The 20,653-nt window shown below is 37.2% G+C and overlaps 1 protein-coding gene across 3 annotated transcripts in view; it reads left to right on the top strand.

Annotated features, from left to right (window-relative positions):
* The window catches only part of LOC120527244 (cingulin-like protein 1), a 220,442-nt gene that overhangs the window by 85,161 nt on the left and 114,628 nt on the right, over nt 1-20,653 (top strand). For 2 of the 3 annotated variants that reach the window (XM_039750435.1, XM_039750433.1), the window contains exon 3: nt 14,208-14,295. The gene's annotated coding sequence lies outside the window, so the exon portion shown is untranslated. Of the gene's footprint in view, nt 1-13,853; nt 13,940-14,207; nt 14,296-20,653 lie in introns of those variants that run through there. The other variant, XM_039750434.1, reaches the window with a different exon arrangement.

Here is a 20,653-nt window from a genome sequence, read left to right as displayed (position 1 = left end):
AGTTCTGTGCAGTTGATGCAAGCAGAAAGGAGTGAAGAAACCACATGCTTTAGTGTTACGCTTATTCGGTAGCAATGGCAGTGAATGAGCAAAAGCATTGGGGGGGATGAAGTAAACTGTACTTTTTGTTTCAAGAGAGGTGAGTACCTGCTGTTCAATCTGTGGGGGACAATATTAATTAATTCATCTTTCCTGTCTACAAGAAATTTTACTCTTCTGATATTTAATTCTATTAATGTTATCTATTGTTATTACCTCTGCCTTACAGCTCAAGTCACATTTTTGGCCCCAACAATCAGCCCAGCATCGTTGACAGACATTTCTCTCGACCACCAGGGCACTTAAATGACCATTGCACCATTTTAATCCACTCAAAAATTGTCCAGTGTTTTCCGTCCATATTGATTTCAATGCATTTCACTGAGTTTGACAAAGTTCATGAACAGTTTAGTGATTTCACCAAACTCAAGACAAAGTGAATTCAGTTTGATTCTCTCATCACTAGTCATTACAATACATGCTCTACATACACTCTGCGCTCTGACCCCAAGGGGTATGCGAAAATTAGCAAATTCCTAATACAAGAAATTGTATAAGGCGAAATAAACAGCAAAAAATAAAAACATCAAAGTTTAAAACCACTTTCTATAATAAGGATTTATTTTCACTCCTTTGCAGGGAGTGCAAGCCACTCTTAGAGTTCAGCTTCATACCACTGAGTGACAGAATTCTGCATGTGGTGTAGTGTCTCTGCCCCTCAGCTTCCCAGACCTGAATTCAGCAAATTGCTCCCAGGGTGACCTTTGCTACTTGTATAAAGGGCAAAGTTTAGAGAGGGGCAGAACATCAAATCAATAACCAGTTTAGAGTCTGTTTTATAAGGAATGTCATTAATAGAGGAAATATTGTAAAATGACACAGATTATCTCTAGGGCTCTATGGATTCCATTTTATTTTTTTCTCAAATTCCATTTTAACTTTTTCGTTTTCTGATTTTTTATTGTTTCTTCTGTATTCAGATTTTTATATTTTTATCTTTTGTTATTTAAAATTTATAGTATATGTTCAAAAAGAAAACAAAAAAACAATTATCTTTTTAGTTTACTGTATTTTTAAATTGCTTCACTAAAGTTGAATGTAAAAAATCCTATAAAAGTGGAAAACAATTAGTGTTGAAAAATGCAATATTAATTATGCTAAATATCTCACATAAACTTATAGGATTATATTAACACTAGTTGTGATTCCTACGGGTTGAATTCTGACTAATCAACATAGACCTCAGTGTTAACATTTGCAGTGCACCATGCAATACACATGTCTCCATCCTATGTTATTTGGTATAAAACTCATAAAAGTAATGTTAATGTTTGTCATGCACCATCTATTGGAATGACAAATGCAATGCATTTTGTTAGTATGTTTGTGATGAGCGATCTTTTGAAATCCATCCATCCATCCTCTTCCACTTCTCCGACATCAGGTCGCGGGGGCAGCAGCTTGAGCAGGGATGTCCAGACTTCCCTTTTCCCGGGCCACTTCTTCTAGTTCTTCCGGGGGAATCCCGAGGCGTTCCCAGGCCAGCCGGGAGACATAGTCCCCCCAGCGTGTCCTGGGTCTTTCCTGGGGCCTCCTCCCGGTTAGACGTGCCCAGAACACCTCACCGGCTCTACTCTGAGCCCCTCCCGGATGACTGAGCTTCTCACCCTATCTTTAAGGGAAAGCCCAGGCACCCCGTGGAAGAAGCTAATTTCAGCCGCTTGTATTTGCGTTCTCGTTCTTTCGGTCACTACCCATAGCTCATGATCCTAGGTGAGGGTAGGAACGTAGATCGACTGGTAAATTGAGAGCTTTGCCTTATGGTACAGCTACTTTTTCACCACGACAGACCGATGCAGAGCCCGCATCACTGTGGACGCCGCACCAATCCGCCTGTCAATCTCACCCTCCATCCTTCCCTCACTTGTGAACAAGACCCCGAGATACTTGAACTCCTCCACTTGTGGCAGGATCTCACTCCCAACCCTGAGAGGACACTCCACCCTTTTTCGGCTGAGGACCATGGTCTCGGATTTGGAGGTGCTGATTCCCATCCCAGCCGCTTCACACTCGGCTACAAACCAATTCAGAGAGAGCTGAAGATCACGGCCTGATGAAGCAAACAGGACAACATCATCTGCAAAAAGCAGTGACCCAATCCTCAGTCCACCAAACCGGGCCCCCTCAACACCCTGGCTGCACCCAGAAATTCTGTCCATAAAAGTTTGCGAACAGAATCGGTGACAAAGGGCAACCTTGACAGTCCAGCTCTCACTGGAAATGGGCCCGACTTACTGCCGACAATGCGGACCAAGCTCTGCCACTGGTTGTACAGGGACCGAACTGCCCTTATCAGGGGGTCCGGTACCCCATACTTTTTTTTTGTTTTGTCTCATGCTACTTTTCTAATATCAATTTGGAACCATACTGTATATTTCTTTCTCCATTTTTCAATTAAGTGTTCTTACAACATTTCCTGGAACCAGGTCGGAAATGTATTTAGTTCTTTACTGCTGTACATGTGAAGGCTACATTGAATAGTAACACCTTAAAGAAGTTGTGGTGCCATTGTGATCATGAGCTGTTTTTCTGGATGACAAGCAAGTGTGTAAAGCTTTATTTCTCTGTAGACTTTTCTAAACATACACTTTAATTGTATAAAGTTATTTTGGATTATACAATTCATGATTTTTATGCAAAATGAAGTAATAAGTAATATATTAAAGCACCTAGTATGTTTAGAAAACTTTGATCAATAATGAAGTACTGCACACAAGTGAATATCAAAAAAGTTGGTAAACCAGTTACCCTCCATAATTCAGAATGGTGCAGAAAAAAGAAAGACCCATTAGCTTGGCAGTAAATTCTTACATATCTATTATATGAGGAGGTACACTAATAGCCATCACTTTTGTTTGATGTAAATTGCTTATGAGTAATGCTTTCTTCAAAGTTCTTTCTTGTAATTTATAAAACATTGGAAGTCAAGCTGTCAGTCTTATACGGGTTTCTTGTGCTTCTGTAATTTTAACAAATGGGCAGCATCCCATAAGCGTTACAAATTTGTTATTTGTATTGTTAAAAATGTATTCTGTAACTTTTAGTAATATTGACTGAGTATGTAGCCTGTGATGTTTTATTATTTTCTGTATATTTTGCATACAAAGTAAGCTTGTCTGTGGTGGTAACACACTAAAGAAGTTACCTTTTCTAAATCTTCCAGGCCCAATTGGGTGCAAATGAAGCATTTCCTTTGATGTTTTATTAATAAAGGCCCAAGTTAGGCCCTCCGACAGGACATCATCAGCATTTAAAGATTTTTGTGCCAAAACGCTTAATGCTTTCCAATTTTTTTCCTCTTTCTTCTAGCTTTTGTCTTTGATCTTCTTCCAGTCCACGGTGCATTAGAATTTTCCAGCTCATACTGCACTGCAATTGTTTGCTGTCAGGACATAAATTGTTCTCTTTAGGAGCCATACGCCAAGTGAAATTATTATTGTGGTTATCCGTGTTACATTATGGGTGTTGCTAAGTCTGATTGAGACAAGCTTGTTGAATTTGCAATTAGTGACCAAACTGCTATTGTATTGCACATTTCTCAAGTGTATGACTAAGCTTGGTAGTCTGAGAGTTTTATAATTCAAACAAAGCTTTGATAGATGAACATTTGTTAGTGTTTTTGTCTCTATGTGGCTACTTTGTGTTGCTGTCTTATACTTTTTTAGGCTGTAGATTCAGTTCAGGGCTGGGAAGACTTTTGGGGGGTATTTGTGTAGTTGCTAGATTTTGGCAGAGGAGCCAGCCACCTCCCTCTTCCATAACTGTCTCGCAGTGTAAAACTGATTATGTGGGCAGGCTGGCAAGTGTATTACCCATGATGAACTGATGTGAACTGCCAAAATGTACTTCAGTTGTACATTAGGCTTTTTTGAATGGATAGATTTAAACACAATATCATGAACTGATTAGGGTGATGGACTGATACTTTTACATGGAGGCATATAATGCTAGAAGCATTTTCTTTTAAAGCCTTTTTTCTTTAAATAATTTAATAGTGTATTGCAGCTTATAAATATCTGATAAACACATTTAAGATTGAAGCTGGTTGTGGTTCCCTGAGTCACACAGATAAAAATCCATTCAATTAACTTAATTTCCCTCATTATCTCCTCTAGCCTATGATTTAGTTCTCACTCCTATTCCTTGCTAATGTCTGATGAGCTTACTGTTCTTGTGTTTGATGAAATGGCACAAACTGGCTTCATAGTTGCAGAAATAGCAATGACTTAAAAAAAAGAGAAAGTCTGATGAATGATATCAGATGTGTAGTTTGTTGTACATTTGGTAAGCATACTGTATTTTTGTTGGGGAGTGTAATCTCGCAGCTCGGGACACAGATCTCAGCACATGCTATAGCTTGCCATGTCTGGGGAGTCTCCTAAAAATTAGGAGCGGCAACAATAAAGTCATTAAGTTGGGAAACACCTTGTACCATTAGGGCTCCTCTGGTAATAAGGGGTTGAATGACACTGAAGAGAAGAATGATATCTTCATACTACTGCTGGCAAATGTAAAGAAAAAAAACCAATTGAAACTGTTAAAAATCAAGGCTTAGAGTGACAAATGGGGTCCTAAACTTTTAACTGTAAAAATGTTATTCTTTCCACAGCAAAATATACTGGAATACAGTAAAGTAACAATTTTATGCGATGCAGCAAAGCTACTATATTGGATTATTTTGATTCTTTTGTAGGGTAAATTATATTCATAACTTTCCAAGTCAAAAATGATGATTACTGGGATTCTGAATGAATATACTTCTTCACCCCCAACTTAAGTTTGTTGATGGATGATTGGGCTGAAGAATATGAAAACATATAAATATTGTGGTGGACAAAGAGCAGGGGCTGGTGTCCTAATTGGGATGATGCATGATCCTGGCAAGGAGGCCACTGTACTGAATGGCCATAGCCAGAAGATTGGTAGATGCCATCTTTGACATGGGTACAATGGTTTCCTGGCAGAAATGGACTGAAGACCCTTATCCGGCCGGGAGGTCAGTGTAATCGAGAGACAGAGAAAGACAACCTATTCGGACCAGTGCCTTCCCTGACATGCTAGGTGGAAGAATCCCTGGGCTATGGTACCTGTATGGACTCCTATAGAACTTGTGTTTGGGGTTTAGAGCTTTGAGGCACCACCTAGCAGGAAAGAACAGGGCATAGAGGCCTTTATTCTGGCACTTGGAGAAACAGTTTTCAAGCTTTGTTAAGTGCAGGAGTTTTTAATCGAACACACAGCAAATTGGACAATTTCATAGTCTTCTGTCTTGGTTCAGCTTTATTTGTAAGATTAAAATAACTCAAAAGCATCTATCTTGGCAGAATTTGGCTATAGAGAAACATGCGCAGAGGCTGGGTGTGAGCCTGATGCAATCTGCACAGGGCAACGAAGAGAACAGAAAAGCAGATGAGTGAGCTGATTTTAAGCCTTCAAAGTAACATGCAATAAATGCCTCATGCGGTACAGCCGACAGCCAGAATTTGATCCCGCACTGCAAACTGAGTGTGTGTTTCTTCCCTATTAAAAAGCTGTTTGAAAGGACTGGCCCCAGGGAACGAGGCACAGTGTGATTGGTTACTATATATATTTATATATTTATATATATATATATATATATATATATATATATATATATATATATTTTATGTAAAAGTGTTTTTTTAGCAGAGGCATTTTACTGATACAGCTCAGCCTTTAACTTTATGTACCTTGGTCTACTAGTGCATTTAAGGATTTGGAAAAAATGTCTACATACCTGAAAACTACAAAAGTATTTAGAATTTTCAAACATTTCTAACATGCACTGTTGTCCCACAGTTTCAGTAACCTTGGTTCAGTTTCTGGCATATTCTGTATTGAAGAAGACTGAAAAAAATGTGAAAATGACTTGGAGAATGAGATATGGTGAAAATAGATGAGTCAAATTCAAAACCAAAAGACTAAGCTGAGCTATCGACAAATCGATAGGATACCTTGTCTTAGCAATAGGGTATGTTGAAGCATGAAAGATAAACACAAATAATTGTCTGCAACAGTTGTATGAACGTATAGTGCAGGCCACTATATGCTTTATCCATCTATCCATTTTAATGACCTTAAGAGCTAGAGCCTATGCCAGTATCAATGGGTGCAAAATAGGAACCACTCCTGAATTAAGGGCCAGTCTGTCATTGGGTACACTCACTTATACCAGTTTGGTTTTATAATCACCAATGACCTAACCTGCATGTCTTTCGGATGTGGAAAGCAAAACCACACAGACATAGGAGAGAACTTTCAAACTCTGCACAGATGTGGCATGCTGGGATTGGTATCCAGTCTCCTTTAGCTATGAGGCAGTTATAACAATAGGGCTACCATGTCACTCATGCATTATACAGTAATTCTTTAATGCAGATATGAAGCTAGCTATTGCGCAACCTATTGGAAGTTATTTGTGAAGCTGTCGAAAATTTTAAAAAGGCAGATAAAATTGTGATAAAAATTTAAGTAAAAATTGATGTCAAGATTTAATTGTTGAGAAGTGAAATGTTTTTTCATGTGTAGGCATATGTTCATATTGGTAAAAAAAAAACCAGAAGATGGACTAAACATTCATAGGTAAGCTTGGCACCATTTGGGTGTATTTTATTTTATATAACCACCAATTTAACAATAAAATGAAAGTGTGTGTTAGTATACAATATGTTAAGCATTAAATGTTATTTGAGATCCTTTAATATTGCAAAGCCACCAATATGGCAATTGATTAATGTGTACACCTTTATGAAGAGTTTCAAATTTAAGATATTATTCCTTTTCACCTCCTTTAAGAGTTAGAGACCCTATTTCCAAAAAAAAAAAATATTTCAAAGACTATTGTAAAAACTTTATTTGAGCTTGATTCACAATTTGAATGGAAAAGCAGGATAAACTGGTCAAGCAATTAATCGGATTTCTGTGTAAATTAAACTTCAGTTACACAGGGAGCTGGTTAGAAATCTGAAACTTCACAGAATGCCTGCAGCACACAAACATGAGATTTGACCTCACTAAAGCCTTTTTTCCAGCAAGAAGTAAAATGGAAACACTTTGCACATGTCATAACATGATATTGTTTTCAAAAGACTGACGTTTAAATGTTGGCAAACACCTGCCTTAATATTTGTTCAATATTGTAACTCTTAACAGGTCCTTTTTGAAGAAACTGGATGTTGCATGCAGGTAGAGAAGAGGGTGTTAAATTTTTTTCTTAATGTGCTCCCCACTTTTTAAGGATATGCAAGAAAGTCCATATGAAAACTGGACTTTATTGTGATGCAGTTAGTAAAAATCTTTTAAAATGTTTTGTGGTTCTGCAAGTAGTAAAGTTAATATTTAGAGTAACAGCTTTTTCATCACCTACTGTATTGCATGCAGGAAACAGGCTATAAAACCATTACAGAACGGTAATGCCTTCTGGTAAGCTCGATGACTCTACTTCATGATTGGTGTCACAGGGAAAAGTACAAGAATTTAATTTAATGGACACGTAACAAAAGGAAGATCAGACTCACCTGCAAAATGTCAAAATGTGATTAGCTTTACCCCATGTGACAAACTTGTCCCCTGTGTCCCAACCATTGTGTTTAATCACAGCCTGCAAGTTAATACTGATCCATGAGATTTTTAAGACGGATTGAACATACCTTAAATATTTAAGCATTATTGAATTCATATGTCTGGTGCACTATGATTTTAATTACATATCTTCTCTTGAAGATCAGTTTTAAACTTTCATGTGGTAAGTTCTGTGCTTTAACATCTGCCTTTGTATTTGTATGATTTAACCTCAGTAACATCACAAGTCAGCCTTGGTGCTGTTTTACTTGATCTAAGCTGAAGGGTTTTGATGAAAATGCATTAGATAGTGTTCTTTTTCTTCAATGGAATACTGCACCCAAAAAAATATTATTTTTTTTATATGCTACTTACCCCATATAGTTTGAAGTGGTGGCCAAGAAAAAAAATGTAATCCTATGTTTTCATGGAGAAAGTACATAACTAAGATTCTAATTGGAGAGACCTAATAGTAAACAGTGCTAGACAATGGCAAACAATGTGAAAATGTCCATGTACAAAAGAAATTTGTGTGTAACCTGTGTTGCATAATCCACATATCAATTATCAGTTTTTATGCTCAGAAAGTGCAAAATGCATACATTTTTTATTAAATTGTATTACTTCTAAAAAAACTCTTTGTCTGAAAATAACAGGAAAGGCACAATCTGATAATATAGTGCTTTCGAATTGTAGACTGGATTCTTGAGCAATAAATGAGGAATTGTATCAGAGTTGTATTGCTAACATTAGTATTTAGCACAGATAGATAGATAATTTATTAATCCCGATAAGCTAGGATTTAACCGTTGTTAATATGTTAATTATTTGTTTTAGACCATGTCATCATGTTAAGTGAGTTTGGAAAGGAACTAATAAATATTTTAAACATTTCCTATTTTATCTCTTGCATGTAACTGTACATTTATTTGAACCAGTTCTTCTCAACACAAAATATTAAGGCAAAGGTATATTAACAGCATTATTTGTTATTTTAGTAATGATGTGATATGCAGTAGTATGCAGAATTATTTTTTATTTTTATTTATGTATTGGTTTTTTTTTTGCATTGGTGGCACTGCCGCCTCGCAGTTAGGAGACCCGGGTTTGCTTCCCAGGTCCTCCCTGTGTGGAGTTTGCATGTTCTCCCCGTGTTTGCGTGGGTTTCCTCCCACAGTCCAAAGACATGCAGGTTAGGTGCATTGGCGATTCTAAATTGTCGCTAGTGTGTGCTTGGTGTGTGTGTGTGTGCCCGCCATGCAGTGGTGTGGTGCCCTGCCTGGGGTTTGTTTCCTGCCTTGCGCCCTGTGTTGGCTGGGTTTGGCTCCAGTGGACCCCTGTGACCCTGTTGTTAGGATATAGTGGCTTGGATAATTGATGGATGGATGGGTACATGCATTTTTAGAGCATTTATCATTTGAAGGTAGAAACCCCTGGTTAATAACCATTGAAATAAATGTTTCATTTTATGGTGTGCGTCCTACTACTCAAAAAGTTCATTAGTTCCTAGGAGCAAGTGTGGATTTATTTCTGTGAGTGCGCTCTGTTTTTGAGATAGCATTTGCTCCTTTTTTTAACCTTTGGCCACCTTGAATATATTGGATTAAGCAAATGTCAAAATAGGTGGAAGCATGGATGGATATATTTGTAGGATTTTGCAGTTTTGCGTAGCCAAGCTTTCTCGTGTGTTCACATCCTGATATATTGAAACAGCCCATCAACCATTATTTAAATATTGTAATAGGAGCAGTGTGTTAGAGCACTGTTCACTTGCTGCTGTCAGACCACAACTGTTCATACTTTCTCAAAGAAAGTAATTGTAACAGTAAAGTAAAATCTTCACTGTGTCTAACTAGAAAGTTTCTTTTTTTAGTCTCAATAAATTCTGTTTTAAGGCTGAGGTGTATTCAGCCTTTTCATTTTAAGTCTTAGATGTTGGATATTGACACAATTTCAGTATAATATGCTACCTTTTTGTTTTTTGAGTCGGTGTGCATTAGTAGCTGATAGTTATCATGAGACTTTGAGTTGCCTGAATCTAAAAAGTGACAGAGAATTTACAATAAAGAATATAAGCTCGGAAATATGTTGAAGAGGAAACTAAATAGCAGATCTGCCTTTGCCTTACAAGAGCTTGCTACACCCACCTAATGTTGTCATGTTTCAGCAAGGGCGTGTTCCTTTTCTTATGTTTATTTTCCTCTTCCATGACTTCTTTGTTTATTGTAAAATATTTTGTATTTTTTGCTCTCACTATTCTGTTTATTTACTATCTGTGTATCTTTGATTTTTGTGCTTTGTGGGTGGAGGCTACCCTGATATCACGGCCGAAGGACCACCCTTAGCCTAAATGTTGTGAGGTTGAGGAGTAAATCCATCAGTGATTCTTTAATATTTGGAAAGTGCTTATCATAAATATTAAACTTCTGGAATCTAGATATTGTGCTCATTTTGTGTCTTTTTGCTGTTTTTGTGTCCTTTGTTTATTATATATACGGTGTTATTTATACTTTTTTTTCGGAAAGATCCTGTTTTTTGACATGTTATTCAAGCCAAAGATTGTTTTACAGTACCTCTCTCATGAAGGGAAAATTGATATACTGTATAGTGGGATGCTTTTAAACTTCTAAAGCCTATTCCACATTTTTAAGGTCTGGACAGGTCTGAGTCTGGTAATAGAGTTTGAAATCTGGCTGAGGCCTATTTCTGGACAAGCTAGGAAGGACTTTGGCCTGGTTTTTGACTTTTTTTAGAGGTCTCACACCTTTTCACTATTTTGAGCACACTGAATTATAACAGATGTCGTATACCCATTATGTCTGCAGGTACACAAGATTTGGTGTGACGTGAACTTAAAACAGGTCTGATCCAAGAGATCAAAAGAAAACAGTGCATCAAGGCCTCAATGTAAAGAAAAAAAAAACAAAAGACAAAGTTTTTTAGTATAGGATTATTTTTCTTTTCTATACTCAGTTTGTATAGGGAAAGATTGCCCCAGATACCTTTCATAACATACATTGTGTGTCCTAACAAAGAGTGCCCAACAGTGTGGCAAAATGCACGATTGCTTGTAAAACAATAATTCCTATTAATACCTAAAGCAGACAGCTGTCTATTTTAAGTAGCTCCTAATGGGTACAAGCACCACAGTGCTGAAAAAAATGAAACAAAGCTGAAAATAAATGTCTAAAAATGTATAAAAACACAGTCAAACAAAAAGCAGCAAATTGGTTTACAGCAAAAATTTAGTTAACTGATTCTGGCTTTAAGGGTTGTATAGAGGAAGACTTTATAAAAAGAAATAAAAAGTTTATAGTTTGGAGTAAAGAAAAAAAGTTACATTGAACAATTGAAAATTGGATGGAGACATCAAAAAAGAGGAAGGAGAGAATAGTAGTCACTCCTGAATGTTTTTTTCAAGGAAAGATACTAAAAATGTCAGACAGTGTTCTATTGAGTTTGTTGAGAAAGCACTTGAAATGGTAATGAGCATCAGGAAGTAATAAAGAAAAAAATGTATCTGTACTCTAATGCTGATACACTGACTATGATAAAACGTTCATGGGATTTAAAGCAAAGTGGTTTAAACAGAGATTTAGTTTAGAATTTGTGTAACTTAAAAGATGAAGTGGAAATTTGACTTAGTAAATCTAATGTTAAATACAAGCATATTCTAAGTAAAATTAATCGAACTAGAGCAGGGGTGTCAAGGTCAGATTTATTAAGGGCCAAAAATAATACTTTATATACCCAACATAGGCCAGCCTGAATAGACGGACAAACAACTACCATCTTTATACATTACAAACAACAAATACAAGCACCTCTCTGCTCATCACATTTGTATAATCAGTCACTTGTCTCAGGAAATTGTCATCTCTCTTTATTTGCCTTTCTTTTCTTGGGCATTGAAGTGGGTTAGGAAAGCTACTAGCAGCCAGAGGACTGAAATCAACATTGAAAGAAAAAAATGATGTCAGTACATATGGTCAAGTAAGAGTGTCAGTCAGGGCACATATGAGATTTTATGGTTAAATCAAGGAACAACTGTTTATACTTATGTTTTGTATTGAATAATATTAACAATAAGAGCAGCTCACTGCTTAAATCGGTAAATTTGCGCAGCACCCAGGATCGATCCTGCGGCCTATTGATTTCAAGTTAGTAGTTCTTACCGCTGCACCATGGAAGCTGTCGTATTGTATTTGCGCCTTTTATGAAATTGTTTATTTGATATTTGGACTTCAGCCTTCACACATTATACAGTTCATGTTGACGTTTTGTCATTTATTACTAAAACATGAAAAACATTTGTATTTCAACGTGTGTTTAAATAGATTGTTGTAAACACGAAGCACACATGAAATACATGTGTTCCAAATAACAATATATTTTTTACTCTCTAAAACTCCAGCACTTCACTCAAAGATAATCAAGGCTTGTGTTGGGAGAACTTTGTGCCCTTTCTGTGGCGGTTAGGGGAATGGTATATCAGGCTGCTTGCTGTTTGCGTTGTTCGACATATTTACAAGACAAAAGACGCTAATGGAGAGGTGCGAAGGGATTTCAGGTGGGCCAGATTTACAAGTTTTTTCGTAGGCTTTGGTAATTATAGTGTTAACTTGCATCACGATCGGATGCCTCTTGACTATATTAAAAACGTTTGCAAACGCACACGTGAGTGATCACACAAGTTGTTCAGAAACCAATAACGATCACAAATGTAAATATGTCTTCTAGCATCATTCAAAATCAAGTCAACAGAATAGACAAAAGAATCATGTATGGCAGTGGCAGCAGTCAGGTAAGCTGTGCAAGAATGGCCAGCCCTGATGACTGTGCAGCCTTAAAATGTGGACAGAGTGGCAGTACCAGCATGTGTAAAGTTGAGCTATCTTCTTCTCCATGAGCGTCTCACATCTGACATTATGCTGGAATGGGTAAACTTCTTTATGGCAGTGTGGTATGTCACCTTCTTTTCAGTTTTTCTTGTTGAGTCATTCTGAACAGTCTTTTATAATTCTAACTGCAGGCTAGCAAATGCAGTGTGCTGTACTGTGGAGATACTGCAAATGCGAGTGGGCACTGCAGTCACATTTTAAATGCATGTCAAACTGAAAACTGTCTAAATTATGTGGACATGCAACATGCCCTTAACTAATGTGCATGTTCAGTAAAATGTTGGGGGATAGTGATCTGTGAATAATCATTTTTTGCTGGAAAAATATAATAAATTATACTAAAATATGTTCATTTGATGCAAGGCTTGAACCAAACAAACAGAAAAACATTTTATTTCAGCCGACACTCATTCACACCATTTTACAGACTTTAATTAATCTTATTGCATGTCTTTGGGACATGGAGGAACACTGCAGTACTTGAGGGAAACATGAGAGTAACATGATGACAAGTCAAATGGTAAAACTTTAGAATGCTTACTTATGGACATTGCATGGTGGAATGACTTGTCCATGTCTCATCAGGCTAATGCCATACATAACGAAGTAGTAAGAAGACATACTTAACTGAAAGCAGAAAGCAAAACATTACATGCAGCATTCTACATTCATTGATAACCTTTAGATATAGTCACTTCTGTATGGCATACTGGAAGAAGAGGCCGTAGTCACAATAATGGGCAACAAAATGTCCAGAAGAGTGTAGTTCTTGACTGGACTTGGCACAGACATACAGTATATTAAAAAATAGGGAAACCAAACCTGTTTCGATTTTGCATGTGAATGCTTATATAGTAAAAATGCAGGAAGATAGCTTAGGGCTGAGGAGGCTTTGACTCTTATTTTTTTTAAATTCACCCCAAGGGTGTCTGTTTCATACACTCAGCACAAAATAAAAAAGTGCTTTTCTCTAAAGAAGCACAGCAGTCAAGCGGATTACATGTTTTGCTGTCAAAAACGGCGCCAATGAAAATGTTGAAGGACAACAAGACAAAACTTCATGATGTTATATAATTTTTTTGCAGCATTCTTACGATGATTACAGGCTGTGCCCAGAATGTCAATACTTTAAGGTGGCAGCGTGGGCATTTTGTTTTCCTCCCTCTGAATAGGTGCGAAAAAATAAATACATATGTAAGAAATTGCTTCAGGTCACACCCTTTAATAAATGACCCGCCCTTTCCAGGAACAGTCACAGTTTTTACTGTTTCACACCAAATGCATAGTTGCAGGTTTTCTACACTCCTCCAGTTTTAGAATGTGCAGACAGAAAAACAAGGTGGTGGACTGTTACCAGGGTAATGAGTTATTTCTCTGATTGTAGCTGTCTAAATGCTGTCTAAAATAATATTTTTATTAGGGATTAATTGCTATGTGAGGTTTCTAAATTACTGTCATTTTTATCGTGCTTGTATCAAATCAAATGTAAAAATTGAACCAATTATAGTCTTTTTTTATTAATACATATAATTTTTATTTATAGTATTTGACAAATTGCATTTCTTTCATAGGGCTGGTCTTCTTGTTTATTAAGGTACTTAATTTTAACTTTCTTTTTTTAATCAGGTAACAAATTGTACAAAGCTTGACTGTTGACCTGTTGCTTCTCTCTTTCCATTTGCAAAGTGGAGGATTCTGTTGGCTGCATAATAAAGTAAGTGATAGACCATTCTTAAAATATTCAGACTGTATTTAATGCCTACATTCTTTAACAGTAATGTTTTAGTTTTTACTTTATATTGTACTTTTGTTAATGAGAATTAAAAACACATGCTTGATTATGAATAATAAACTAGGTGACGCAGTTCTTAGCCCTGCTGTTCCACTTCTATGTGGATTTTGGTTAATTCTAAGCATACTGATTGTGCTTGTTGAATTTTTTTCTTTGTTTCCTTCCATGTTCCTATCGAAAACATTCTGGTTTAGGTTCATTGGCTATATTTAACTGCTCCTATATGGCTAAATATTGAGTACACAGTATGTATTTATGCCCAGTGATGTACTAGTATCCCATCAGTGGTGAGTTCTTACATTGCACCCAGGGTTACTAGACAGGCTTTGGCTACCTATGGCCCTGTAACAAAGAAAACAAGCTCAAGAAATGGATGGAATGGAATGGGGCAGCACATTGACACAGTATGCAGAAAACATATGACGGCCAATGATAGACTGGCATTGCAAACATGGTTGTTTTGTACTTGCACCCAGTGCCATCAAATTTGCTCTGGCTTCTTGTGGCCTTGAAAGAGCTCCAGCTTCAGAATATAGATAAATCAATTAATGAATGGAATAGCGCAGCAAAATGGCACAACATCTTGATTTTGTACTTTATGACACTAAAACTTCTGTTAAATTCCAAGTTAAAGGAACCTCTTTGAAGGGTTTACATGTTTTCCCCCCCCACAGTCCAAAGGTTTGATGCATTGCTTGACTTATAAAGGCATGTTGGCCCTGTGGTAGACTGGTACTGTACCTTATCCAGTGCTGCTTTCTGCCTTGCACCGATTCTTAATGAATAGGCTGTGTCATCCTCAGAAAAAGCTTGCTCAGAAAATAGACAGAAGGTCAAATGGATAGGATGGAAAGCCACATGACAACACATACATCATGTTTACATTCTTGGCTGTAGTGCCTTTGTTATGGTTGATTGCATCTCCTCCACAGCTTCTGGAAGGTTTCTTTCCATTGTTCAAAGGCATGCTGTGAGGTTGACTAGTAACACTACAGTATATTGGCCTGGTGTGAGCATGCCCTGTGGTAAACTGGCATCTTGTTTATAATTGGGATCTGGTTCTTTCTAAATATAAAATAAATGTGCAGTCTTCATTCTGAATTTAAAACCTCAGTCCAAAGCAAGCTTACAACAACAACAACATTTACAATGTCTGCACAGGATGCAGCTCAAAGTGCTTCACAAAATGTTAAATAAATAGATGCAAGAAAAGCAGGACAAATTAGGTAAGAATAATAATGAATAAATAAAAAAATGAAACAATACGCACTTACATAAAATAGAAATATATTTAGAAGATTATGTATAGTGTCATTTTTAAAAATCTCTAAAGATGAGTTAGATGATAAGGTTAGATGACCGGGGAAGACAGAATACATTTTAAAAAAAGCCACTCCAGATAAGATGGAGAAAAAGCAAAATCTTCAGAGATTTTAAGGCCAAAAGACCACACAGCCCATACTGGGCATTCTACTTAACAAAAATGAACTTACTTTGTTCCTTATTATTTTAGTGCAGTAGTTCTAATAGTAACTAACCCAAAAATATATTAAAACAACACCACAGTAAGAATGTAAGGCATAAGAATGTTAACATTAAAGAGAAGGTCCATCCAGTGAAATCCGTGCCCAATTATGCAGACATACACAGTCTCGTCTTCACCTTCATCAGTAGACACCATGGACAGGGAGCAGTGGCACAAAGCGCTACTGCAGAGAACCAGAAAAGCAAAATTAAGCTAATATGAAACTAAAACAAAATATTGAACTACTAATTTTAGTCTGTTAAAGCATGCATATATGGTAGTCTAGTAAAGGAGAAATTTAAAAAAGGATGATTCTTCCAAGTTGAAGCAGGAGGGGCAGAGAACAATTTGTTTGTAATCAAGTGTGAATTTATAAGGCATTTGGTCAGAGTAGCTTTTAGAATACCAAAGAAAACCTGAGAATCCAAACAATAACTTTTAAATGCCAATATGCTAAAGAAAGGCCTCCCAATTTATTTTATGCTACAAAGCCCTGTTGGCACATGTGCTAGCACATGCTTGCATCATAAAACCTTGACTGATTTTTGTCACCTCATTTGGGGCACGTCTGTCCAACTTTGGTAATAACACTGCTATTCAATAACACGTCAGAAGGAAAAACAACTTTTTATGACAAATTTTTAATTGCAAATTCTGAGCATTTTTCAACTATGACTCAACCTATTTTCATAAAGTTGCTCCCACTTCCCACAGGTTAAGGTGCATCAGTATTTCTAAAATGCCAGAATTCCATTAATGGAGGATTAATGATTTATGAAGGTTCAGCAACATGTCATAGAGAGGATGTTTGGGATTTTTTTATATTTATTTTTGTGCAAGGGTCGTTTTTCTGAGCAATTTGAAAGATTTTTGTTTATGTATCCATTCACTGGCTATCCAGTGCAGGTCTGCAGTGCAGGTCTGCAAAAACCCAGAGCCAATCCTGGCATCACTTGGCATAAAGAAGGAACCAATCATTGCCTTTGAAATTAGATTTGTTAGTAAATGTACAGTTCATTGTTATGGTTTTTCATATCAATAATGAGCATTCACTTTGGAAAAACATCCTTTTATTCAAGGGGAAAAAGTATTGAGAGCTTGGTGTAATTCAACCTAGTTTTAAAAGCTAGGTGGTAGGGGTACAGTGGTTAGCGTTGTTTCCTTACAGCAGGTTCTTTGTATCTTCATTTTTCTTGATTCCTCCAATAACTAAAAGCTTTGTTGTCTTAATTTGTTCACTCTAAATTAGTCTTATATGAGTGTGTACATGGTTGCAATCTGTGATGAAATGGCATCCTATCCAGGGTGGATTCTCCTGCTTTGATGCTGTAAGAACAGACTATGGCTCCTGTTATATTTTAATAGAACAAGTGAACTTATACAATGGAAAACAGAAAATACCCTTTCTGCCAGAGAAGCAAATGTCTTCTATATCTATTACTAGGGAGACACCCTAGATACTTTGTCTTAGAGACATATTGTGCCAATTCAGTACTATGTATTAATGGTGAAGGTGACCTTGATTGAATTTAAAGCTCGCAGAAAGTGCTTTTTCTTTCTAAAAGTGATAAGAGCCCTTTTTACACTGACACCTGACAACGAGGTGAATGCTGCTCATTTGTAAAAAGAAGCAATCTTTTAACTCATATATATCAATCACCTTAATGCTGAAGCACAGGAGAAGTAACCATATGTCCCAAGAGCTTTTATATGAGACAATGTAGGCCCAGAAAATACCTCAGTTACCAGTTCACTGTGCAGTCCCTTGTTTTTGATTAACCTCAGTTGCTTTAACTGGCCATTTTCTTTTAAACACATCAGCTGTACCGCTGTGTGCAGATTTTGCCTTCTCCTTTCTAATGTTTCAATGTTGTTCCATCCACTCTGTCAAACTGCAGTACTCATCTTCTTGCCCACATGTTCTTTCTGTTTAGTTAAAGGCATATTTTACTCAGTTCGAACCTAATGCTCCAAGGAATGTGTGCCTCTGACATTTTCTGTGGGCTTGAATTATCACTAAAAAATTTTCCCCACTCCTTTCCATGTTCCTGATAAGTCTAAAGCTCTTTCTCAGACTTAGTTAAAAAATTCTTAGTTTGGAAAATACTAGGTATTTGATCTAATTCTGAAATTTCTAGAGCAGATGTTCATTTTCAAGCAATTTTCCCTACATCTCTAGAGATTTGCTTTGCAGTTTTTAGCCCACATAGAAGTTTTGGACTGATGGCTCACAAAGCACCTATAAAGTTTCGCTTGTCAAGACAATGGACCGCAAGAGTCAAACAGAAGTCTGTTATATCCACCATCTACAGCTCTGTGACTATTTTTAACAATTAGTATGATGTCTTATTTTCTTCAAGCTGTTCTTTTACATGATTTTGGATAGTTCATTAATATGTGTTGCAGAACAAAGGGTAAAAAATTATTTTACTGTATTTCAAACTTTGTACCATGTAGAATCAGATCCTTATAAGTAGGTCCTTCTTTACTGTCTGCTAATGTCCAGAGAATATTAAATATTAGACACAAAACAGTATAGTATCATCAATGAAAGGAAGCATGCTTGGATTAAAAATTGCCTTGTTAACCTAGCACAATTCATTCATTCATCATCTTAAACGCCCTAATCCAATATTTGGTTGCTGTTAGTCAGACCCCATATTTTGTTAAAGTCAAACTACTAACTGAAGCAAATTGTTAAAGTTCAGTTTGTGACCTTGATTGCAATTTGAAACTACCACCAACTCTTTAAATATTAAGCTGAAGCTATACTATGGGTAACTTAATAGCTCATTTTAGGAAAGTTTAATGTGAAAGAAGTTTACTTGAGGTATCTGCAAATTTATTAAAAATTAAAAAACTGAGAAATCACATGTACATAAGTATTCACAGCCTTTTCTCAATACTTTGTCGATGCACCTTTGGCAGCAATTACAGCCTCACATCTTTTTGAATATGATGCTACAAGCTTGGCACACCTATCCTTGGACAGTTTTGCCCATTCCTATTTGCATCACCTCTCAAGCTCCATCAGGTTTGTATGGGAAGCGTCAGTGCACAGCCATTTTAAGATCTCTCCAGAGATGTTCAATCGGATTCAAGTCTGGGCTCTGGCTGGGCCACTCAAGGACATTCACAGAGCTGTCCTGAAGCCACTCCTTTGATATTTTGGCTGTGTGCTTAGGGTCGTTGTCCTGCTGAAAGATGAACCATCGCCCCAGTCTGAGGTCAAGAGCGCTATGGAACAGGTTTTCACCCAGGATGCCTGTGTACATTGCTGCAGTCATCTTTCCCTTTATCCTGACTAGTCTCCCAGTTCCTGCCGCTGAAAAACATCCCCACAGCGTAATGCAGCCACCATCATGCTTCACTGTAGGGATGGTATTGGCCTAGTGATGAGCTGTGCCTGGTTTCCTCCAAACGTGACACCTGGCATTCACACCAAAGAGTTCAATCTTTGTCTCATCAGACCAGAGAATTTTGTTTCTCATTGTCTGAGAGTCCTTCAGGTGCCTTTTGGCGAACTCCCGGCGGGCTACCATGTGCTTTTACTAAGGATTGGCTTCCGTCTGGCCACTCTACCATACAGGCCTGATTGGTGGATTGCTGCAGAGATGGTTGTCCTTCTGGAAGGTCCTCCTCTCTCCACAGAGGACCTCTGGAGCTCTGACAGAGTGACCATCGGGTTCTTGGTCACCTCCCTGACTAAGGCCCTTCTCCCCCGATCGCTCAGTTTAGATGGCCGGCCAGCTCTAGGAAGAGTCCTGGTAGTTTCGAACTTCTTCCACTTACAGATGATGGAGGCCACTGTGCTCATTGGGACCTTCAAAGCAGCAGAAATTTTTCTGTACCCTTCCCCAGATTTGTGCCTAAAGACAATCCTGTCTCGAAGGTCTACAGACACATCCTTTGACTTCATGCTTGGTCTGTGGTCTGACATGAACTGTCAACTGTGGGACCTTATATAGACAGGTGTGCGCCTTTCCAAATCATATCCAATCAACTTAATTTACCACAGGTGGACTCCAATTAAGCTGCAAAAACATCTCAAGGATGATCAGGGGACACAGGATGCACCTGAGCTCAATTTTGAGCTTCATGGCAAAGGCTGTGATTACTTATATACATGTGCTTTCTCAATTTTTCTATTTTTAATAAATTTGCAAAAATCTCAAGTAAACGTTTTTCACGTTGTCATTATGGGGTATTGTGTGTAGAATTCTGAGGATAAAATGAATTTAATCCATTTTGGAATAAGGCTGTAACATAACAAAATGTGGGAAAACGTGACGCACTGTGAATACTTTACGGATGCACTGTAGGTACAATGATGACACTAAATAATACTAAAAGTAATTCATATATGCTAAGTAAGTAAGTAAATGATTTTTCAATGATTTTCTCTTCCTCCACAAAGTATTTTTTTTTGAGTAAAGAATTACATTCAGTTCAAGTCTTAATATTAGTCATTTGCATGTTAGTGCGTGATGTTTAGATACTGTAAGTGAATGGCTGCTCTCTCTCATACACGACTGAGTTTACTGCAGGAGCGTATAAAGAAATGCCATTGTTGTACAGGCAAAGCCCTTGTGGCTTGATTGACAGCTAAACCTTTGTTAACCCTCATCTTTTACAGGATATCAGAGGACACATGTTCTCACTTTCCGCTACCCACTTTTTAAATGACACTATGAATATTTATTATGGAATTCTTTGACACAATCTGTGGATAGAGCTCACGGTGAAAGAATTTTT

The sequence above is a fragment of the Polypterus senegalus genome, chromosome 4 (assembly GCF_016835505.1).
Source record: "Polypterus senegalus isolate Bchr_013 chromosome 4, ASM1683550v1, whole genome shotgun sequence".
Lineage (NCBI taxonomy): Eukaryota > Metazoa > Chordata > Cladistia > Polypteriformes > Polypteridae > Polypterus > Polypterus senegalus.
This window is presented reverse-complemented; position numbering and strand designations above follow the sequence as displayed.